The sequence below is a fragment of the Peromyscus californicus genome, unplaced genomic scaffold, assembly GCF_007827085.1.
Source record: "Peromyscus californicus insignis strain IS unplaced genomic scaffold, ASM782708v3 Scaffold_6__1_contigs__length_162567912, whole genome shotgun sequence".
Lineage (NCBI taxonomy): Eukaryota > Metazoa > Chordata > Mammalia > Rodentia > Cricetidae > Peromyscus > Peromyscus californicus.
In genome coordinates, this window is record NW_026294584.1 from 161,068,293 (window position 1) to 161,093,825 (window position 25,533).

Sequence of the window (25,533 nt, forward strand, 5' to 3'; positions counted from 1 at the left end):
GGCATGTGTCTTCACAGGCTGCCAGTTCATAAGCCCCCTTTCATTTTTTCACTCTAATCAAAACACAATGACTCCTTTAACCTTTAACTTTTAATTACAGCTTTCCATACAACTTGAAGGCAGACACATTTACAATCCTATGTCATGCCATTCCATTGATTAGCACATTCTATTCACTCCAGGTTGGAAAAGTTATTGATCAGTCAAAGAAATGCTGACTACTTGAGACAAAATAGAAAATGTGAGCGAATAAATGATTCCGGCCACTAGCATATCCCAAATAACTACCCCCAGTTAGTAATGGTTGCCTTGTAGTTTAACAAGACAACTGATAAAAACTGAGAAGTCAAGTTTTAAAAACCATCCAAGGTTTGCTGTGCTGCAGCTCTTTCTAGGCAGGGCACCTGCTACCGGTTTTTGTAGCATCCTCCAACAAGCCATGGGCAAGGAGCTCAGCACAGTCACAGGAGCCAAAAAGATGCTGGACTAACAGGTTCAAAGAAACAGTCTTTTCTTCAAAACACTAAAAGTGAAACTGCCACATGGCCCACCTAAAAAAGCAAGGAAACAAGCAGTCAACAGCCAAGACATGGCATCAGCCACGGTGACTATTGAAAGATTCTTTAAAAATTATGATAGATTGAGCTGGAGATGACTTGGCAGTTAAGAGCACTGGCTGCTCTTCCAAGGACCTAGGTTTGATTCCTAGCACCCACATGGCAGCTCACAACCATTTGTAACTCCAGTTCCAGAGGATCTGATGTAGCTCTAGTTTTCCTGCCTGGCCCACAGTCAGGACAAATCTCTCTCACCTGCCAGTCCCACAGCCACTCAGACCCGACCAAGTAAACACAGAGACTTATATTGGTTACAAACTGTATGGCCGTGGCAGGCTTCTTGCTAACCGTTCTTACAGCTTAAATTAATCCATTTCTATAAATCTATACCTTGCCACGTAGCTCGTGGCTTACCGACATCTTCACATTCTGTTTCTCATCATGGCGGCTGACAGTGTCTCTCTGACTCAGTCTTCCACTTCCCAGCTTTATTCTCCTCCTTGTCCCGCCTATACTTCCTGCCTGGTCACAGGCCAATCAGTGATTTATTTACCAACCAATCAGAGCAACACATTTGCCATACAGAACATTCCACAACAATCTGACATTTTCTTCTGGCCTCTGGGGGCACCATGCACATCCTGCATAAACATACATGCAGGCAAAACATCCATACACATAAAATGAAAAACTTTTAAAGAAAAAAATATATATATAATTTATATATAATACATTCCTAACATATATATAATTTATCTGTGAAAGAATGAAGCACTGCCATTTGTAGCAACATGGGTGGAACTGGAAGACACTGCATTTGACGAAGAAGTCAAGCACAAACAAACAATACTGTGATGTGCTCTCACTTGTACATAGGGGAAAGCTACTCTCCTGAAGTGTAAAGTAGAACAGCGGGCACTAAAGCATGGTTAGTGGGTTTAGGGAGACACTTAGAACAAATAATAACTTCTAAAATCTCCGGTAGATGTAACTGACAACCATTAATTATATATCTAAAAATAGCACCGGGCGGTGGTGGCGCACGCCTTTAATCCCAGCACTCGGGAGGCAGAGCCAGGCGGATCTCTGTGAGTTCGAGGCCAGCCTGGGCTACCAAGTGAGTCCCAGAAAAGGCGCAAAGCTACACAGAGAAACCCTGTCTCGAAAAACCAAAAAAAAAAAAAAAAAAAAAATAGCTAGTGAAGATGATTTTTAGTATTCCCAATACAAAGAAATGACTGACATTTGGGGTGATGGATATGTCAGTTACCCTGATCTCATCGCTGCATAATGTTTACATATATTAAAATGTCACACTGCACCCATACATATGTGTGATTACATTGTGTCAATAAAAACACAGAACAAAATGGGGCACAGAATTTATAAACCCTTCAAAAGCACTCAAGCACCAGAGAAACAAAACTGACATCTAAAATGATGAGCCTATGACAGCAAAACAAGAAAAACAGAGCTAAAGAACAGAGCTAGTGACAAAGAGAAAAATCTACTGGGAGGGGTGGAGAAACAAGGAATAATAGACTAGCATGCACCAGAGGACATATAATCAAGCAAAACACAACTCCTACCTCGGGAATAAATTAAAGATAATTTTATGGACTGTCAAGATACCAAATTCTAATACAGATATCTTAAAGGAGTGTGGAAAGCTCTTGTGGGATATTTGATCACACTGTGTGAAGATGTGTCTCTGTTCTTCCTTGCCTGACTAAGGCACCTTCCGATTGGCTTAATAAAGAGCTGAGTGGCCAATGGCTAGGCAGGAGAGGATAGGCGGGACTCCAGGGCAGAGATGAGGTAGAAGCATCCCACTAAGGGCTGTTACAGATTAGATGAGGTAAAATATGCTTCATATAGGGGGGGAAAAAAACATGTAAAACTCACTACATGCCAGGGCTTATTCCTAAGTTACAACTTCCTTGACATTGTTAATGCCAGGGTGACCTATGGCAGCAACTCTAGCTAAACCTATTAAGTCTAGAGGGAGCAAGATTAACCATATTACTCTGACTAAATTATTAGTATGGTACACCGAGAAATTTCTGAATTCACCAGAAAGAGCCTAATCTGGATTTATTGTTGGCACTCTGACATAAATGACCATGTGTGACTTGATGTAAGTCAGTTAATATCTCTGGCCTCATTTTCTCATACATAAAGCTGCAAGAGTGCTTGTGTTTCTGCTAATTAAGTCTGGCTGCCATTCCTTCTGTGACTTTCAAACTGGCTTCCAGAACGGAACTGCTGCTATTCCCAGGTGCCTCACACATCCCTGCTGTGATAACAGGAGACATGTTCTCATGCACAACACTTTCTTTGTAAGTATCGTGCTGGGATAAGAGTTGGCTGTGAAACAAGAGATTGAAGGCTAGTCAGAGCCTCAGTGGAGAGATCTCTGTGGTACCTTCTCTGGTTAGACAGCTTCCTGCCTTCAGAAACTGCCTTTGAATATCAAAGAGACACAGCCATCAAGGGCTGTGCCCGTCTTCTTAGGACTGAGTTTTCCATACTGTGTTTCTTTCTTACATCCAGGGAACCCGGACCCAAAAGTTCTTTGTTCCATTAAACTGTAATCTGCCCTAATGTGGGCTGTGTCTCTGCTTCTTCAGCCAGTGGAGAGGGTGTGTATGTGTGTGTAGGATTTCAGGATTTTATTCTTTTTCAAATAACTCTGGATTCAAATTATTTTTTGTTAGAATACACGATTTTTAAATTGTCTTTTCCTGACTAAAAGAATAAGGAAAACTAGTGTTTTTATTAATGTTTTAGGAAAATTTTTATATAAAGCTCTTTGCAATGTATGGGCATTCTATAAATAGTAACAACTTTTCCACCAAAGTATTGGTTTCCAGAATCAATATTTAGGCAAAAATGATCAAGTATTTATTTATTCAGTGAAAAACTCAAGACTCTAATGGAATGTTTTTGTTTAAAAAGCCAGGAATTGAGGTGGGGGAAACCGGGCTGGTGCCACAGCTCGCTGGGAAAGTGCTTGCCTAGCATATGCAAGTGCTTATGGCTTACAGAAATGTAGAGAAATAATTCCTTCCACACAGTTCTCCCTGCCCTCTCGTTCTTTCTCACCGTGGACATTGTAACTCTTCTTCTTGATTTGTTACTGGGTGGTAAGAAAAAAAGATAGAAGGTGAGGGAAACAGCAGGGGTGGAAAGAAAACGCTACATTTGGGCAGAAATGAAGCTATTATAAACTCATTTTAGTAAATGCTTAACTGCACGTCTTGTGTGTCAGACACACACTCACCTTCCGGGTCAAGTGAATAAAAACATAATTTTGGTCTTTTGGAGGCTCAAGACATTTGGAAGAGATGAGTAAATGCATTTTCAGTACGAAGGGGCTGATTTTACCAAAGGCACCAGGGGGAAGTTGAAATCAGGGGCTCTCACAACAGGCCCTGCTCACTGTACTTCCAGTCACCTTGAGCAAGGTATCAGCTGTGCTGAAACTCCAGCTACTCTGCTGGGGATGTGGCTCCTCTGATAGAGCATTTGCCTATCATGCTGGAAGCCCTGGGTTCCACCATCCCATAAACCGGATGAGATGGAACCGACCTGTAACCCCAGTACACATGAGGAGGAAATAGAAGTTCAAGGTCATTCCAGGCTACATAAGACCTGCCTTCAAAACCCAAAAGTATCGATAAACAAACAAATAAATGCCCTGTTTTATGCAAATGTAAATAATGACATCTACCTACAAGAATTTCTTCCTTCAGTGCTTTTGATGATGAACTGTGATATGGAACTGTAAGCAAAATAAATCCTTTCCTCCCCAAGTTGCTTTGGTCATGGTGTTTCATCACAGCAATAGTAACCCTAAGAAAGACAAGTAGGGAGGCTGACCTTCCTTTTGAAGACGATAGGGAGCCAAGAAAGGGCATTCAGGCAGCAAGATTGAATTCCTAAGCAGAGCAGCATTCCCAGCACATAACATCTGTAAGGTACCACTCTAGGGCCCTGGCAGGAGCACCCCCACAGTACAGAGTAAGGTGTGTAGTGACAACTCCACCAACTAGGCGACAGCATCTGTTACAGGAGCCAGAACAAGTAATAGATGAAGTACTTTAGAAAAATCTGAGTAGCAGACAGGGAACTTTTAGAATTATTGAGGAGACCTAGAGGCAAGAAGTGAAATCTCCTTGGTGATGGATAGGGGTGAGGAGAGCAGAATGTCAGACATTGGATCAATATGAGTTAGAAGTCAGGCATCCTCTGAGTGCATTCTAACCTTCAGTGACTGGCTACCGATGTATCACAATGAGAGCATTTTCTAAACATTTAATTTGCCAGAATATGACTCAGTCACACACACACACACACACACACACACACACACACACACACACACACACACACATATTAGTCAGATAACACTCTGTGGTTTGGGAGATTTTATATTTTCTTCCCTAAGATCCTCATGAAGGTGGGGGCAAGCAAGCCCAGACTCATATGCCAGAGAAGGATCAGGGAGGTGATGTGGCCATAGGCAGAGAATGAGGAACTAGGATTTAATCTCTGCATTGAGTTTGGTGTTCCTTTAGCCACATGATCATAAATAACAATATTCCTTATATTTCCTTCTTCTATTTCCATCTTTTAAACGCTAAGCTATCCAAGCAAATAACAGTGCTACTTGAAGCATGTACTTATGCAGTTGCACAACGTAAGTAAATTTGGCACAAAGATGAAAAACAGCCAGTGTTTTTGTAGTCAGGTTTCATGAGTTCCTAATTGGGATGAAGATCAAATAAATGACAGTCTGATAATTCTATGAAGCAGAATATTTAGCATTGGGACTGTCTTAAAAAATGGAGGCTATACTACCATACAATTAGTAGGTAGCTAATGAGATTTTAATAGGCTTAGAGGTCCCTGAGAATGGACTTTCCCCTCATAATCAGAAGCTCATAAAGCCAGCACTGAAACTGTGGTGCTCTAATGGCTGGTCCATAGAACAGAATCAGAGACATGACATCCTACGCATCAGAAGGTCATGAACAGATAAATATCTAAGCCTTATAAAATCATTATCTAGATGGAAGCTTTTTCTAAGACTCAATTGGGGCCTGTCAATCACCTGGTCAGGAAAATGCTGCCTGTTATAGAGACTTTAGAAATAAAGTGTGTCAAAACTTCAGATCAGGACAATGGGACTTCTGGTCATTGTTCACTCTCTGACCCTTGAGAGTACTTTGATCTCCAGTGATCCCTGTGGCCACTGTTGACTCTCATCCTTTGAGAGTTTTCCACTTCACTCTGTAACAAACTCGACCTATAATCTACACTCCACTCTGTGAACATTGTGTGACCACAGGACTAGGAAAATGAGGGGAGTCCAGAGCAAGATCTCAGTGATGCCATGACAGTAGTAACAAATAACAGTAAATGCTGACATTGTTCCCTAATCAATCTACTTATGTTGATATATAAATCCTCAGTATAACTTCACGACACACATGCTATTATTATTGAAACGTTATAGAGGGAAAACTCAGGCACTGAATGGTCAGTAACTTGCCTGGGGTTGTAAGCTAGAAACTATGAAGGAGAGTCAGATTTCAATAGGCCATCCTCAACCAGAACCCTCACTCTCACTCAAAGATCTCTGCTGCCTTTCTTGTGAAGACCAACAAAATCTCAGACTTCACCCTACCAGGAATATACCTGAGCTTCAAACACTTCTCTCAGAAACATGAATCTACTAATAATATGTTGGAACAGCTCAGGATGATAGGGAATTACTTCTTAACTGAAAAGAAACAAAAGGATGGCTATAATTTCACTGCTATCATGAACAATCCAATGTCAGTGCTCAATTTGAATGGTAAACATTGAACAACGACTCTGCATCTAGCCCTGTGGCAGACTCTGAAGAAGACATGAAAGCAACCTGTGAGCCTTTGACTTCAAGGGAAGTCCATGAGTGCTTGAAAGACACGCACTGTGGATACTTACAAAACAACAGCCCAAATGTGAATGCACGTTGAGGCTGCATGTGCTAAACACATTCGGTAACCCTGCTGCTCCTCACAGCCACCATAGAAAGCTAAGTGCTACTGTCAATGGTAAGCCTCACGTTATAGAATAGTGGTGCAGGCACACAGAGTCACCAGCTTCCCCAGGGTTATGAGTGCAATGACTAGCAGGGCTGGAAGGAAACTGCACAGTCTGGTCCTGAGCCCACACTCAGTACTTGCTCTTTCTGTTTCTCCTAATTATATGCTCGTAATAGGCAAGTGGAAAGTAGAGGCCTTGCTGAAGTCTTAAGCCAATTTCACCAATGACACTGGGGTCCCAAGGCAGAGAAATGCAATGGCATTCTATTCCTGACTACCCTGTCCTCCTAAACCAAGAACTTTACCCAGAAGAATAAGGAGAAGAGCAGGGATGGCTCTTCCTTTCTGTGATTTTTTTTTTCCCTCTCTGTGATTTTTTTCCTCTAGGGACTTAAATGAGGTGGGTGTCCTAGGAGCAAGCCTCTATATTAATGCACCTTCAAATTTTCCTTTCCTTATGTTTCAGCAAAGTTTTGGAGAAAGAAATTGATCATGCTATAAGTGTTCACATTCGCCACCTTAACCTTTCAGACATGTGTTCTTTGACCTTGAGCCAAGCATGCTCCACAAAATGTCGACCACCTGTGCTTCTTGAGTGTGGGGGCACTGTCCTGTGGGCCTGGGCCTGACACTGAATAAGGAGACGACAAGCAGAGGGAGCAGTGGCGTTCATTACTGTCCGCTTCCTGACTGTGGATGTAATGTGACCAGATGCCCCATTATCCTGTTGCCTTGAAGATACCTTCAAACTGTGAGCCAAAATAAACACTTCCTTGTGTAGCTTTTTCCAAGTATCTTGTCACAACAAGAAAAGTAACAAATTCAGAATTTAATTCAACAATAGGATTTATGGAAGAAAAGCAGCTAATAACAAGGTCTTACTTTTAATTAATTGTCTGAAGATATACTGCTGTGGGATGGTCTGTATGTTAAATCTGTTGCTCTGATTGGTCAATAAATAAAACACTGATTGGCCAGTGGCCAGGCAGGAAGTATAGGCGGGACTAACAGAGAGGAGAATTAAGGGAACAGGAAGGGAAAGGGAGACACTGCCAGCTGCCACCATGACAAACAGCTTGTGAAGACGCCGGTGAGCCACAAGCCATGTGGCAAGGTACAGATCTATGGAAATGGATTAATTTAAGCTGTAAGAACAGTTAGCAAGAAGCCTGCCACAGCCATACAGTTTGTAAGCAATATAAGTCTCTGTGTTTACTTGGTTGGGTCTGAGTGGCTGTGGGACTGGCGGGTGACAGAGATTTGTCCTGACTGTGGGCCAGGCAGGAAAACTCTAGCTACAATACCAAGCATGGTGGTATGCACTGTCATCCCAGTACTAGGGAGGCTGAAGCAGGAGGATCACTATGTAGTTCAAGACTAGCTTGAACTACATAGCAAGACCCTGTCTAAAATATATATAAACTTTGAACTCATGCCTAAATCAAACTCTTCTGAAACATTTCCATTCCACATTCTAGAAGTTTAAAAACATGATCTCCCAATGAGTCAGTGCACACAAAATAATAAGCTGATGAGAACTTAAACAAAGACTCAAAGAAAGAAAGCAGTGCTCCATCTCTCCCAGAACACATCCTGGAATCTATCAATCATCCACTATGTATAAAAAGTTTAATCAAAAGCAAGCATTTCTCCCGTGGAAAATAAACATTAACTGGTTTCAGCTCATTCATTCTGAAAATAGAACTAAAGTTTTCTCATTCACCCTTTATAGCTGTCAAATTCTTTCAACAGATTGAAATCAACCAATATAACATTTTTTACACTTACATTTTATTAAAGTTACAAGAAGAAAAAGAAAAGAGGAGATGTGTTTAATAACTTCTACAGCTATTCAGAATAAACAAGTGTGTACAGTCTAATAGATTTCAAAGATTTTACTCAGCACTGTGCAATACTCCTGGATACTGACAGTGGTTGTTCTTTTAAGGGATGATGTGGACTTCAAGGCTAGTATGAGCTTGGCAAGCTCCACCATGGAGCTACCTCTCCAGCCCTGGAAGTCCACACTTTAGAAATTTAATTCAGCTACAGCTTTACAAGGCTGACTAGAGGATTTTCCCATTACACTATAATTATATAGGGCACAGGGCTACCTATAAGCTTTAGTTCTGTCTATTTAAAAAGACAAAATAAAACTGTAAAATATGTATATGTGATGATTTTTGGTCTTGGAATTGTTTTTATGAGTAAGAGTCACACATAATAAAATGCATACATTGTAAGTAAGTGTTCAAATATATTTTAGCAGTCCATCCATTTTTATCACCTTCTGAAACCCCTTCACATCCTTATGTAGCTAACCTCAGGCTCCTGGCCATAGGCAGCCACTGAGCTGCTTTTAGTCAGTATAGATTTTCTCGGTAGTCTAGAATTCCAGACAGTACATGTTGTTTGGGTTCTGGCTTCTTTTGCTCAGCACCATTTTTAGTTTTCATCCACACTGCTGTGTGTGTCTGTCATTTGTAGCTTTATCTTGCTGAGCCTGGCTCACTGCAAGGCTGTGCCAGTTTATTTATATGATCACCTGTGGATAGAGAATTTGGGTGTTCTGCTTTAGATATAATGAATAAATCTTATAAGTGTGCAACAGTGTGGCATGTATTTCTGTTTGTGTGTGTGTGTGCCTGTGTGTGTGAACACAACTATGTGCAAGTTCATGTACTAATTTGTATAGCAATCTTTCTTACCTAAACATGATCGGGATGTCTATCATTGGGGATTAATTTCTGACTATGGTATGAGGGAAGGGATTGAGAATTATTTTTCTCTCTCATAAAGTATCCAGTTCTTGTTGTGTGATATTTTGTTTGTGGTCTGACAAATAAAGCTTGCCTGGAGATCAGAGGGCAGAGCTAGCCACTAGTTAACCATAGAGGCCAGACAGTGGTGGCACACACCTTTAATCCCAGCACTTGGGAGGCTCATGCCTTTGATCCCACCACAATTGGGAGGTGGAGACAGGAATACAAGGCAGGTGGAGACAGGATCTCAGCCCATTCTTTGGTCTGAGGATTCATAGAGGTAAGAAGTCTCTAGAGGCTGCTGCTCTGCTGCTCTGATCTTTCAGGTTATTACCCCAATATCTGACTCCTGGTTTAATTGATAAGACTAATTAGGATCATGCTTCAAATTCTCACCAAATGATCGTTGTTAATCTACCCTTTCTTTATGAAATCACTTTGGTATACTAATTGTCAAATTAATCTACACTGTGTGCTGTCAGTCTGCCACGGGCCATAGCCACTGGCTTTCCACTGGCTACTGTGTTGTCACCACACATATCAAGGGCTCCAGCTTTCTCTTCTCTTCAATTTTTTTATTGTTTTTTTTATGTCTTTTGAATTTCCCAATACATTTTTACTTTTAATTATTTGTGTCTGAGTGTGGATGTTTACAAGTGCATCACCCACAAAGGCCAAGAGAGGGTTCAGAACCCCTGGACTTTGGAGTTGTAGATGGTTGTGAGTCACCTGATGTGGGTGCTAAAAACCAAACTTGGGTCCTCTACAAGAGCAACAAGCACCCTTCCCACTGAGCCACCTCTCAAGCCCCCTTTGTAAACAAGCCTGCCAGCATTTATATTAGGGTGACATCAAATGTTAATACATCAGCAGCTTCTTAAGCTGTGAGTCACAACCCTATAGGGCTCATATAACTCAATGTGGGGGTTACAGATCTTTGGCAACAATGTTTCTAGTGTGTCCCTCATACCTGCGATTCATTGGCAAGCTCTGAACTTACCTCATACATAGACCCTAATGATTTACTCCCTACAGAAATCAGGAAAATATTTTCCTTTTAGATTTGTTATATTATCTCATTTGGTTAACTATTACCCTCTCCAAAAAAATAAAATAAAATAAAAAATAAGAAGTTACACTTCTTCACAGGCATTCTGGACTCAAGACACTGAAACAAACCCTTGATATTAACAGCATCCAGGCAAAGACAACATCTCACAGTCTTCCTGTACGAATGAGCATCTCTTTGTGGATCCTCAGAACCTGAGGATTTGCACAGCCAAGAATCTGGGGAAGCAGAGGGTTAAAAATCTCAAGCATGAACCAACCCTGTACTCTCCAGCCTTGAGCAACAGGTCCAGAAGCATTCTTTCAGAAAATCCCTGCAACCTTATTGGGGCACATACAGAAAATCAATTTTTTACTTTTTGAAAGCAATGTTATAGATCTCCCATCAAGCCTGCACTTACATAGACAAGTGGCTTCTTTAACTATGGACCCTCCTCCCCACAATGCTCAACCTAGAAAGATTCTATTTGTTTTAAGGAAGAGTAAGAAGAGACAGAGGAACTAGATGTGGACTAAGGAACTATTCTAACAAATTCAAAAGTCAGGTCACAACTGCAGAGAAAAGTCTGTGAATTTCTGTTCAATGAACTAATGAACATTGGCTCTCATGAATTCTTCCCTCTATACATCCTTACAAGATTTTATTGCTTTCATTTGAGTTCCATGAGTTGCTTTTTACTCATCTTTTATTCTAAGATGGGTATTTCAACTCTTGAGAGAGTACAGAGTAATGAGGAAAGCAACTTTTATTGAATTTCCATGAATCTTATTAATAAGAAAAATCTTGCATGGGAGGAAAAAGCTCCATTAAAGCATAAAATGTTTCCAATGAATGTCTTCAAATTTCACTTGTCAAGGCCTCATGTTTAATTGAACAAATGAGACAAATCTAATCTTAAAAAAAATAAAATTTCAATCAAAATCTTATTTTCAAGGTTAATTTATTTTCAAAAGCCAACATGTCCTTGGTTGTTTTAATTCATCTTTGGGGCAAATGATAGGAAAAGAGAGTTTAAACTGGTATTCCACCAGAAATAGTCCCTGCTCTCAAATCAGTGGGGCCTGTCTCTGTCTCAAAGGCTCTGTTGTCATAGTTCTTTTGAATAGTTGATGATCTTTTTACTATCTTCTTATGTCCCTGCTACATTTCTAGACCCACTATTATCTCCAAACATGCTTCCAGAAAGATCTTCCAGGACCATATATCATTCTCATTAGTTTCTTGATTAACAACACTCACCCAGAGAATCCATAATAAATATCAAATGCCTTCCATGGCAATCCTTACAATCTGGTTCTAACGTGTTTTCTGTCTCCCTACATCTGCAGAGGTAGGGATCACCCATATAGCATTCCTTCATGGCATTTTTCAATTCTGTGACCTCGAGCCTTCTAACCGCATACAAAGTTTGCAGTGCATGAGTGAACAAATGTCTTCCACGCCTTTGTAAATATTCTCTTGTTAACGTGATATTTACAAGGACTCCAGGCTGTGGCTGGGATCTTGGAAAGTCTGATGAATATATGTATGCAGTAAGCATCAATAGGATACCCCCTGCACAATAACTCCTCAAAAAGCCAGTCATTGATGGAAACGGGACGCCCCCTGTACATCCTCTCCCCATACTTTCTAGAAATCAAACCAATCCATTAAGGCTGTTTGTGTGTGGCATAACTACAGAAGACAGAATTGTAGTTTGAAATACAAAACAGAATTATGACCCAAACACCATCAACAGCTGGAGAACACCTCTGGAGGGAGGGAAGAACTGCAGAGAGGGGCTGAAACCCGGGCTCTGTAGTAAGAGAAAGTGAAGCTTGGATGGGACCAGAGGGGAGAGGCACAGCATCCTTACTGTTCCCTTTGTGTGAGGACATCTGTAAAATAGTTCTGCCCAACAATTCCACTTTAATTTCATCTCCATTCAAAACCCATTGAAAGTAGCGGCCTGCTTGCTCCAAGCCACGGTGCTAATGAGGTAGCACCATTAGTTCTAAAGCTCAGTCTGAAGTAATTACCTCCAGAGGCATTCCAGCTTCTCTGCAGCAGTGTGGGAAGTGACTGAGATGCCAGAGTGCTTTGGAAGGCTTTAAAGCAGATAGCTCTGAAAACCCCACACTTGGAAACCGCCATCCCTACCAACAATTATTTCTGTTAGAACCAGTTTCCTAGTCCCCAGAATTGTATTGACACTCCTGGAGACTCTGGGGAGATTTTCAGCAAACGTCAGTACCCCGCTGTGCTTTCTCAGCTGCAAAGCCCCTCCCATCTCTGCACCTTCTGTCCTTCCTGGTTCTGTCCTTGCTCTCTGCGTGTTCTTGCTGTTTATCTATAAATCCCCCTCCCCTCAGAAAAAGAATGAAGTACGGGGAGCAACCTAGTGGGTAAATCTGTGGCACAGGGAAGCAGCACCAAAAGAAAAATAGTGGACTTGATATTGTGGAAAGCCTGGGACTGAAGTGGCAGAGGATGTCCATTCCCCTGCTCCTTTTCTCAAGAGGGTAACCACTGTAGTGAGGCCTGTGGGGGGCAGAAATCCTGTGAGGACCAGAGCAAGTAATTCCTGCTAATTGCTCCAACATATGTATCAAGTGGTCTTGGGGTACCTTGGGGTGTCTTGGGATGTCAGCCATGTGTGTACCTTACCCCAACCCTAAAGGCCCTCTGTAAGCTCCTTCCTTCCTCTGCTCTTGCCCGGGTTAAATTCTGTTTCCCAGGGGCTCCGAGGTATCCTGCCTCCTTCTAGAGCAGGGTTTGCTTAGCCACTGTGATGTCATTTGTTAGTAATTCCTTCCCTTGTCTCCCCCATACAAGTCTGTTCTGCAGCCGAGCAGCCTAGACTCTCGAATGGTGTTTCAAAGCTATTGCTGCCCTTAACGCTTGTTGAAAATGCCTTCCTGGTCACAAATTTCCACCAGCCCTTGCCTCCCCCCCTCCAGTCAGAACCCCAGTCCCTCAACCACTGACATCAACAAAGCCTGTAATTTAACCACCCAAGGAGGAGACCTAAGCCCCTGACCCTCTCGCCCTCTGGACTGGTCCCTGAGTAAGCCCCTGACCTTCTCGCCCTCTGGACTGGTCCCTGAGTAAGCCCCTGACCTTCTCGCCCTCTGGACTGGTCCCTGAGTAAGCCCCTGACCTTCTCGCCCTCTGGACTGGTCCCTGAGTAAGCCCCTGACCCTCTCGCCCTCTGGACTGGTCCCTGAGTAAGCCCCTGACCCTCTCGCCCTCTGGACTGGTTCCTGTATCCTGTGGTCCTCCTCTCCTTTGCTGGCCTTGTTCTACAGATGAGCTTGAAACGTTTTCTCCTCAGTGCTCCCTCCTCACAAAATCCCATCTCCCTAAAGAGTCTTCCTTTCCCACCATCTTCCCCCTCTCCATTATCCACAGTGCTGCAGTGGGGAGTAGGGATTTGATCCTTCTTTTCTCCCTGCAGAGCTGGATACTTCCTGGGGTTGGGATGACACGATGCTTGTGGTCCAACATCAGCCCCTATAGCACTTGAGTCCATGCTGACTACTTAGTAGGAAAGGTATCCGAGGAGCCTCTGATGATAGGTTCTGAGGGGCGCAGTGATGCACTCACTCAGCAGCATCATTCAGAGGGGCTGTAATGAGACAGTGTGCTCAGCACAGTGGGGACCCAGCCTCCCACAGTTTTCAGTCCAGCCTGGGAGATACTTTCAGAGTGATGAAACCCTCATGGAGGGTATGTGATTGGGTTTAGTTTCCTCCCTCAGAAGGCTGAGCTTTCCAGTCAGAGTCATGGCACACTCCAAATGGCAAATTTTTATTTACCTAGTAATTTTTAAAGAAAAGATTTTCCTTGAAAACACAGGTCCATAAGAATCTGGCATAAATCTAGAGCATATTTTTCTCTACTTGTTTTGGAGACAGGGGAAACTAAAAACGGAAAGAAAAGATGCATCTAACATGTTTAGACTGCTTGTAAACAGAATCTTAAGGGCAAGGTCAAAGCACAGTGTTATTTTAGCATTCTTATGAATCAAATGGGCTGTTTCATTCTGTTAATGGGGAAATAAAATAAAGTGGTGTTTCTGCCAAGAGTTCATTCTTCCAAATGAGTCTAAAGCAAAGAGGAGAACCAGCAGAAAATGGTGCTGAACAGATACAGAACTGCAGGGTGATGAGAAGCCAGTGCTGTTGATTTGGTTTGCATAACAAAAAGCATCAAATTTTTAAATATTAAATATGTATATAAAAGTACAAGTGTGAAGTTTTACATCCAAAACTGAGGGTCAGAGTTCTGAGAAGCCTTGTCCTAGGGATCTGAGGACGAGTGACCATGAAACAAAACTGACTGGACTCAAGGGCCTGGATCTTCCAGCCGGGCAGAAGGAGATCTGGGCCCACACCTGCTAGCCCCTTTCGGTTCTGTAAAACAGGAAGCAGAGCAGCCATACCGATGCCACAGGGCCGTGTGAACATTAAACAAGATCATCTGGGTAAAAATGCAGAATAATATTTGGCACATTGTGAGAAGACAATAGCACAGCAAGGTGACTTAAGCAGAAGTGCTTGCTGCTAAGCCTGGGGAACTCAGCGCACACACACACACACACACACCACACACACCACACACACACACACACACCACACACACACACACACACACACACACACACACACACCACACACACCACATACACACACACACACACACCACACACACACACACCACACACACACACACCACACACACTCACACCACAACACCACACACACACACTCACACACACACACACACCACACACACACATACACTCACACACACAAACCACACACACACACCACACACACACATACACTCACACACACACACAAACCACACACACACACCACACACACACATACACTCACACACACACACAAACCACACACACATACCACACATGCACATACCACAACACCATACACACCACACACACCACATACACACACACACACACCACACACACACACATACACTCACACACACACATACCACACACACACACACCACAACACCATACATGCCACACACACCACATACACACACACCACAACACCACACACACACACACACACACACACACACACACACACACACACACACACAGGGGTGGAGAAGGGGAGAGAAATATTTTTAAAAAGGAAAACTGTAGGTGCTGCCCAGGCCCCACACCCAAGCTCTTCCCAGCCCCACAGCCTGGAGCAGGCGGCACCACTACAATGAGCAGATGCGGGGGAGAGGTGGGAAAGAGAAAAATGGAGCGGTGTGTGCTCTAGGGAGAGAGGTGGAACTGAGGCATGACGGCGGTGACAGGTGAGAGACTGGGAAGGGGGGGTTCCACAGACGTCCAAAAGAAAGGCAGACTAGAAGAGGGACTAAAACCACTCACAGCCTGGGCTGAGACTGTCATCCTCTGCCCTTCCTGGGCTCAGACTGTCATCCTCTGCCCTTCCCTGGGCTGAGACTGTCATCCTCTGCCCTTCCCTGGGCTGAGACTGTCATCCTCTGCCCTTCCCTGGGCTCAGACTGTCATCCTCTGCCCTTCCCTGGGCTCAGACTCTCTATCCTCTACCCTTCCCTGGGCTGAGACTGTCATCCTCTGCCCTTCCCTGGGCTGAGACTGTCATCCTCTGCCCTTCCCTGGGCTGAGACTGTCATCCTCTGCCCTTCCCTGGGCTGAGACTGTCATCCTCTGCCCTTCCCTGGGCTGAGACTGTCGTCCTCTACCCTTTCCCTGGGCTGAGACTGTCATCCTCTGCCCTTCCCTGGGCTCAGACTGTCATCCTCTGCCCTTCCCTGGGCTGAGACTGTCATCCTCTGCCCTTCCCTGGGCTGAGACTGTCATCCTCTGCCCTTCCCTGGGCTGAGACTGTCATCCTCTGCCCTTCCCTGGGCTCAGACTGTCATCCTCTACCCTTTTTTCAGGCATGAGGGGATAATATCCCTACATTCTTCTACCTGCTTCTCACACGTTTCCTTTAGATTTAAAACTAAAGGCTTAATCTTAGTCTTAAAGGGCTTGCCTTGTAAACATAAGAACCTGAGCTCAGCCACCAGACAAAATATGGGTATTTTTTAAAAACCAGAAATGGTGATACATGCTTGTAATCCCAGCACTAGGGAGGTGGAGACAGGATGACCCCTAGGGCCCACTGGCCAGCTAGCTTAACCCAGTTAGGTGCATCAGGTTCAGCAGAGGACCCTGTCTCAAACAACAAGGTGGACAGCACCTGAGAGATGTCTTCTGGCCTCCACATGCATGTGAACCTGCACACATGTATACACACACACAGCCACACACCAAAAATATCAACTCAGTGTCTATTATGCTACCTGTAAGATGGATTTCTACGATATGTAATATAATATGCATAAAACACAAAGAAAGGCAAAGAATGCTACTGAATGCCTCGCCTTCTTATGAAAATGTTTGCCAAGAAAGTTATTCATAGAAGCATAAGACACTCCTGGCAGAAGGCAAGCTATCTTGAAAAGTACAAAGAGGCTCATTTGCTCAGAAAAGGACCATTAGCCTGATGGTCATTCTATTCATAAGAGGTTGTTGCGGCAACATTGTAGGCACTCCCATGGTTTCCAGTGCAGGAACATATTTCCATCTCCAAGGAGACACAGACAGACTTTAGAGTCGATTTCTGTTCCCTTGATTCAATCAGCCACTGTCACAGAGGTAAGGTTCCCAGACTGGCTACTCCAAACCCAGCCTGCACCACCTTGCTGCATCTGCAGGAAACCTTTAGCCTGCATGGATACAGGGAGCCACTTGGCACTTGGAAGCACTCCCTGCTGCTTGCCAATTAGTCTGAAGCAGCTCTTTCTCTAAGGCTGTGGCCTGAGAACAGCAGTTGCCAATTCTCCCAAGACCAAAGGATGCTGAACCCAGTGTTTGTCGTCAGCCTGGACTGGAAATGTCCTTGGCATAACCCAGCTGAATCCTTAAAAGGTTATTGTCACCTCAGGAGACATAAAGCTAAACAGCCCACAAAGAAAGTGTTCACGCACTGGGAACTACATTTGTGGGCTGCTTTAGATGATAGAGCAAGCACAGTAAACAGATTTTGGTTTTCAGCTCTTCAAACCCACTGAGGTATTTTGGCATTGTCCTGTGAATTCTAACGCCAAATTGTTAATGCACTGTCCTAGGATATTGGTGAATGGTTGTTTTGGTTTTGTTGTTGTTGTTTGGTTGTTTTCTTAACTCAAGCTAAAACCTGCCAATGGCAGTACATCTATAATGGAGCAGAGAAGGATATAGATAGATAGATAGATAGATAGATAGATAGATAGATAGATAGATAGATAGATAGATAGATAGATATAGATAGATACAGATATATATCTACATCTATATATATGACTAAAAATAACACAGGAGCCTATGTGGGAAAGTCATTGGAGTCCTAGGCAGAGGGGTAGGGGACCACCTGCAGCCTGAACTCCTGTGTGTGCTCAGCAAGGTGCTCCAAGGCCACACTACAAAATGCACTGTTTCTGGGGCTCTTCTCAGATCCTCTGAAATTTGTCACAGTCTTCTATGAAAACAGAACACAAAACAAGACAAAAAAGCTACATGGGCAAGAATCCTAAGAACAAAACCATCATTCATTTTACAACATAAGGGAACAAGGGAGAATATCACATCACGTGTGAAGACTCATTTTTATATGAAAGTGTTGGACAGGTTGATCCCTGGAGACAAAATTTAACCCGCAGTACATGTCCAACCGTAATAACATTTGTTCCCGGCCTTGTCTGTTCCAGTTTGTTAACAGACCCACTCCAAGTGGAAAAAGGAATAGAGAGCTCAGAGTAGCAGATGCTGACATGGTGACAAGGACCACACAGACAGCCCTCCAGAGGCCACCTATGGACCCGCTCACAGACAGGATGTCAGTGGTTGATCAATCTGAGAAAGCTAGTGGTCCACGAACCTTGTCGTTTCTTTCCCAGAAGCTATTTCTACCAGTTTATAAAAGAAAGGTCAATTTTTCCCTCTTCTAGAACATCACAAAGATCCACCACCTTATAGGGCAAAAACCTCCTGAGGTGCCAAGGAGACAGATAATCCATAAATCCGTGTGATTCAAAGGGAAGTGACAGCAAGAATGTCAGGTGGTCAATAAAATAAGTCAGGTAATGCAGAGAAGGAGTACAAGAAAGTATATGTAAAACTGGCAAGGGATTTATTAGTATGTAAACTTAATTAAGTGATCATCTTATACATTAAGTGGGGAACGCTTACTCCAACCCCATTTTATATATATATATATATATATATATATATATACACACACACACACACACACACACACACACAGAAAGAGATACACACAAGTGTGCATAAGCTCATGCACGTTAAAATGGAAAATCTGGGTGGCCCACGTGCTGACTCTTTCTAGCAACTGATGATTCCCAACACAAGTTTACTGTCTGTCTACAACCATCAATACAAGAATAAGAGCAATCATGGTGCTTACTGTGGGTCTTAACTCCAGTACATATTTCAGTCAGCAAATTCTCTTAAAAAGGAAGGAAAAATGGTCAGCAATTGAGAGAACTTGCAGCTTTTACAGAGGACCCAGGTTCAGTTCCCAGCACCCACATCAAACAGCTCACAATTGCCTGTAACTCCAGATCCAGGTGGAGCTGGTACCTCTGGCTTCCTTGGGCCCCACACTCATGTGCACATACTAAACACAGACAAACACATACACACAAGTGAAAATAAAATAAATCTTTAGAACATATGAGTCTATGAGCTAGACTCTGAGAGCTAGATACTACTGTTCGGTCCATGGGTATAGAGAGGTTAAGAACATTTTGCAAGGTGACACAGCTGGGCAGACCTGGGATTTGAATCTAGATAGACTACAGAATCTGTATTTTTGGCCATATTTCCATCATACATTTATGCATTTATCATACATATTTAGTTGGAGTTCATAACCAAATTCCAAAATATGTTAACATTTACAGCCTTGTGATCATAGTTTAAAATTTGAACATGTACATACAAATGTACATTGCAAAGAAATATGGTGGCCGATAAAACTTGTTCATTGTTCATGGGTGCTATGACATGGTGTCTCAGTTAGGGTTTCTATTGCTGTGAAGAAACACCGTGAACATAGCAACTCTTATAAAGGAAAACATTTAATTGAGGGGGCTCGCTTACAGTTTCAGAGGTTCAGTCCATTATGATTACAAAGGGGAGCAGCATGCAGGCAGATGTGGTGCTGGAGCTGAGAGTGCCACATCTTGCAGGCAACAGGAAGTCAACTGTGACACTGGGTGGTATCCTGAGCATGAGAATCCTCAAAACCCGCCCCCACAGTGACACACTTCCTCCAACAAAGCCAAACCCACTCCAACAAAACCACACCTCCTAATAGTGCCACTCCCTATGAGATTACGGGGGGCAGTTACATTCAAACCACCACACATGTGCTTATGATCCCAGCTACTGGGAAGACTGACGCAGAAAAATTAGTATCTTTATTAGAAAAGATATCAGAGAGTCAGTGTTTCTCTGTCTCTCCCCTCCCTCCCTCTCTCCCTCCCTCTCTCCCTCCCTCCATTCCTCTCTCTTTCTCTTTGTCCCCCTACCTTGTGTGTGTGCACGTACATGTATGTGTGTGTCTGTGTGGGAGAGTGGCGGGGGGTGAGTGTGTGTGTGTGTGTTAAGAACACAAGGAAAAGTCAGCCATCTTCAAATCAGAAGGAAAGGCCTCACCAGAACCTGGCCACACTGACACATCCTGCACTCAGACTCTAGAATTGTGAGGAATATATCCCCGCGGCTCAAGCCACCCACTCTATGGTATTTTGTTATGGCAGCCTGAGACGACTGCCTAATATAGTCATTGCAAGAACTAAATGAGATACACATGTAGAATGCTAATTGCCTTGGCACTAAATAGTCAGTGGGTGCCAGCTGCTATTGCTAAGCATGAACAACAGTGTTCATGTGAACTCATGGCTTAAAAACCAGAGAAACAATGTGTCACTGTACAAAAGATGTTCTACTGTTTTATTAGCATTTGCATTTGATTAGTCTTGACAAATAGAATTAACTTTACAATATTAAGGTTTTAGTGCTGGGGAAATAGTTCCATCAGTAAAGTACTTTCTTTACTACTACAGGGATCTGATTTGGGTTCCCAGAGGCCATACAGAATAGTAAAGCATGGTGGCATGCACCTGTAATCACAGTGCTTGGGAAAGAGACAGGTAGATCCCTGGAGCTTGCTGGCATGTCAGCCTAACCTAATGAGCATGGTGAATGCGAGACCCTGTCTCAAAAATAAGGTGGTGGCACACTAGAGGAATGACACCCAAGCGTCCCCTCTGTCCTCCATATGCATGCACATGCACGGGCATATGCATGTGTACCAATGGACACATGTATACACATATACCCAAACATTTTGTCAGATTTCAATTTTTAATGAGAAACTAGGTTTTCTTTTACATTTATTTATTTATGTGTGTGTAAGAACACATGTGTATTCATGCCACAACACGTGTGGAGGTCAGAGATCAGTTTATAGGAGTCATGTCTCTCCTTCCACATTGTGGGTCCTAGAGATAGAACTGAAGTCATTAGACTTGGCAACAAGCCTCATTCACTGAGCCATCTCACAGGCCCTCGGTTTTAAACCATGCATGACAATTTTTCTGCTCAGGAAAGAGGAGACTATCTTACCTATGTACATGTCCCATCAAAAGACTAGACAACAACTACACGCGGCATATCTGAGAAAAGAAAAAAAATCTCACAATTCAAAATGAATACAGACTCAATGGGATATGTATCTCATCCCCCCTCCACCCCAAAAAAAGCAAATTTCACTGTGAAGAAATCATTCTGCATCACATGTGAATTCTCAAGATTGGTGACTTTTTGACATTTGAACCATGAACCAAAGCATGCAGAATTCATGAAAGGTAGGGCAAAGGTGATCTTGAAACACCTTGAAAATCCAGAGGATGTCTCTTGGGATTGACTTTGGAGCAAGCAACTAGTCCACTAAGTCACTAAAATGAGATGTTCCCCCAGATGCTCATGTTTACTTCAAAAGCTGTATAGGTCCACCACAGAAGCATAAAGGGGCTCTGAAGGAAGACTGAACAAAGTACCTGGCAATTCACATGTGTGCGCATGTGTAACCATGTGCATGGAGGCCAGAGGACAACCATAGGTGTTGTTCCTCAGAGATTGTCCAGCTTGTTTCTTGAGACAGGGTCTCTCAATATCTTGGAACTCAACAAGTTGGCTAGGCTGGCTGGCCAATGAATCCCAGGGATCTACCTGCCTCCTCAGCTCTAGGATTATAGCTGTGCACCAGGTGGGTCCCTGGGATTGGACTCAAGCCCTCATGCTTACAAGACAAGCACTTTACTGACTTAGACATCCTTCCCAGTTCTAGAAATTTGTTAAAATGACAATTACATTAGCTTGTTCAAACAGCCACAACAAAGCACCAGTAGGCACAGACAAATCAATTTAAAAGTAGGGAGTCACGTTCCCACTGTTAGGAGCTGGAAATCCAAGATCAAGGTCCTTGCAGAATTAAGTTCTTGTGAATGGCTCTCCATGATGTTCAGGTGTTCATCTCCCCATGTCCTCATCCCTCTGTGTCCAAGTCTCCTCTGTTTATAAAAAGACCATTTAATGTTGGGTAAGGACCCACTCTACTGACTTCATTTTGGTTCAATTACCTCTTTAAAAAGGCTATCTCATTTTCTTCAAAGGTGTAGGCACTGGTAAAGTACTTGGGATCCTATAAATAACACCTCACCCGTGCTTCTGTAAATGAAACTCATTAGGTCAAGAAGAAGTTGGGGAGAGGAAGAGGATGAAGAGGAGGAGGAGGAGAAGAAGAAGAAGAAAGTTGGCAAGAGGACCTGGACCAGTTATAATATTAACAGGATTGATTAAGAGAGGGATAAGGAGGACTACAACCAAATGCATTATATACATACATGAAAGTGTCACAATGAAATCCATTATACATTACTAACATAGAGTAATAAATAAAGATTGAAAAAGGTTATCTCCAAACACAGGCACTTGCTGGGGTTGAGTTTCAATGTATAAATGTCAAGTCTTAACAGGAGGACACAATTCAGGCCATAAGAATGACCCATGAAATAAGGATACAGAAAAGAGGGTATGACTGGGACAGGCACATTCCACCAAAGAGGGATAAAATTTCCCAACTCCAGGAACTGGTGGTGGAAAGGGGGACAAGTCACTAGGGCTCTTTCCAGCACCCTGATGTGTACACCATGTCAAGACACATGCAGGCAAAGCCTCAGCACATCAACTTGGAGGAGGGTCAGGGCGAGCAACCACAGGGAACCAGGTGCTCCAGTGAACTCCCCAGGGAATGGTGATGAAGTGATGGAGGACACAGTAAAGTGGCCCCACAGAAGACTCACATCTTCAAGAAGTGCTGCGCTGAGTTCTTCAGTCCCACTAAGTTTATGGAACACAAGAAAGGTTGCACTAAAAATTCTCCTGTCCTCATCATGAATGTCAATGAGAAGTCAGTGCCTTCAGATGACTTCTGAGGAGCTGTCCTGAGCCACTAGCCAGCCAGCCCAAGCAGTAAGGATAGCCATCAATCCCAAGAACAGTAGCAGCTCAGGGGACTCAAAGGAAAATCTGGGCACAGAGTTCATCCTTTACTTAAAGACAGAGGACAAAAGCCACTTTCCCAAAGGTAAAGTGGTCAACACCAGTGTGACTCTGCAGGCGCTCTGAGGTGCCAAGATGGCAGTGAACCAACGGAGCATAGACACACCACAGTGCCTGTGCCAGCTGCCACAGCACCCCATAGGTCCTGGAGCAGATCCTGTGTCTGCAACAGCAGTAGCTTCAAATGATCCAGCTCACAGAACAAACCCGAGTCTAGACGAACATGTGGCTCACGCATGCACTCCACTATGGAGTGGCTGGTGTGGACACTCTGACAACTTTAAGCAACCATGTGTCCCATAAGGTGCCCACTGCAGTAGCTCTGCTCATCCAGAAAGCCCCAAGCCTGCTCTGTCTCTAGATGCCTTGAAACAACCAAGCTGCTTCATGCCAGCGTCTCCTCCACAGCCAGCTCACTATCATTGGCTCTTACACCCTTCACTTTGAAGTCTGATGGTATTTTGGGTCTCCTCAACTTCATGTCTGGCCTCCCAAGCACCCTGCTACCTCAGGCCCCTGCTCTATGCGCTTTCAGAGTCCCTTCTCCACTGCCCAAACATCTCTGCCTCCACTTTGGAAGTCAAGGCCAAGAGCATTTTCTGCAAGCAAAAGTGTGGTACCAACCTCCCCTGAATGTATATCCAAGTACAGCCCACTTGTGTCAAAGTTGAAGTTTATGGCACCTTTGTGGGATCCTCCACCATGACACCTTTGCTAGAAGTACAGCCATGTTGAGAGGTCACTGCTGCAGAGTGTGGGAAGACCTTTTCATCTGCCAGGGCCCTTCAGATGCACACCAGAGAAAAGCCTTTTGTCCGCAACATACACAGTGGAGCCCTCACCACCAAATACAACCTGAAGGTTCATACTGGACCAACAATAACTCTATCTGCCAGGGTAGAAAGCTTAACACAGAGAACCCGTGACTGTGCTGGATGGGAAGGGAAAGAGAATGTCTGAGATGTTTCCCAAGGAACTCCTGTGGGCGTGGACCCTGCTGTGTGGAACCAAGTACATCAGCGTCCTCAATGGCAGTCTAGTCATGAAGACCAAGGAGACCTCTGTGATCCAAAGTAGAGGCATCCCCACCCTGCCTGTGTCCCTGGGGACTATCTCTGTGGTAAGCAATGACACACTTTGCAAGTCAGGACATGGAGAAGCCTAGTGTTTGAGACCATGTGGCCAAACACCAGTTCCCCTAATTTCTGGAAGAAAATGAGATTGCAGTCAGCTAAGGTGGAAGAGAGATGCAGCCAGAGCAAGATTCCAGAATTTCTGTTTTATTTTTTATTTTTCCTTTTTTCTTAATCCATCTCCTCCTGCTTTTTCTCTTCTCGATATACAAATGATGTTTATGTTTGTGAACACAGCCTTGGGCAATCCTATAATCATGACTGCTACTATGTTGCTTTCCAAAAAATTGAAAACAAAAAATAAGAAAATAGAAAAAAAGACAAAATACTAAAACACACGATTTTTTTTCTTATTTTTGTTTTTTGTTTTTTTTTTAATTTTGGAAAGAAGCAGGTTTTTAAAAGTAATTTTGTTGCTTGGGGCAAATCATATACTAGAAGTTTTGTATGACCTCATAGTTCTTTCCAAAGACTGTCACCTGTGTCATATCAAAACAGCTGCGACTCACTGGACTGCAGGGGAAGAGACAACTACTTAACCCAGTGGAGGGTGGAGCTGCCAGTGTATTGTGCACTTCCTTGGCAACTATGTTTGGGTAAGTGGACATCTGTGAGGGAGAACTAGTTCCTATACTGTATTCATCTTGTAGATTTTTTTTGTTTTTTGTTGTTGTTGTTGTTTTAATGTACTTTAACAGGAAAGAAAGAAAAAGAAACCTCAGAAAACTAAAAAAATTAACCAACTCCTTCAATGGTGAAGACTTTGGTAAGATGCCCTCCACAAACTGACCTTGGTCGCTGGGGAGCCCAGGACTTATTCCTGCTGCTTAGTAAACATTTTGGATGCCCAAGAATGCCACCTGCTCACCACATCTTACACAAACCACCTTCTTCCCAGACCCTGGAGTGGATGGGCATCAGAGAGGGAACCTCAGGTGACTTGAGATGGTTCTTCAGTGCCTGCAGCATGGAAGAAATGCATGTTCCTTCTTAAGAGAGAAACTCCCAACAGGGCCAGTTCTTCCTATTACAGTTCCATGATCTTTCTGTTGTGATTGTTTCAGTTTCCTTACTCCAAGTCCTGAAGATTTTCACACACACACACACACACACACACACACACACACACACACACACACAGCCATTATGAAGGCTACAAAGGTAGGACAGGGATGTCTTGGAAG

The 25,533-nt window shown here is 43.4% G+C and overlaps 1 pseudogene; it reads left to right on the plus strand.

Moving 5' to 3' along the window:
* The first annotated feature begins 22,804 nt into the window (after positions 1-22,804).
* Positions 22,805-24,451, plus strand: LOC128098418 (sal-like protein 4; annotated as a pseudogene).
* The last annotated feature ends 1,082 nt before the right edge of the window (positions 24,452-25,533 follow it).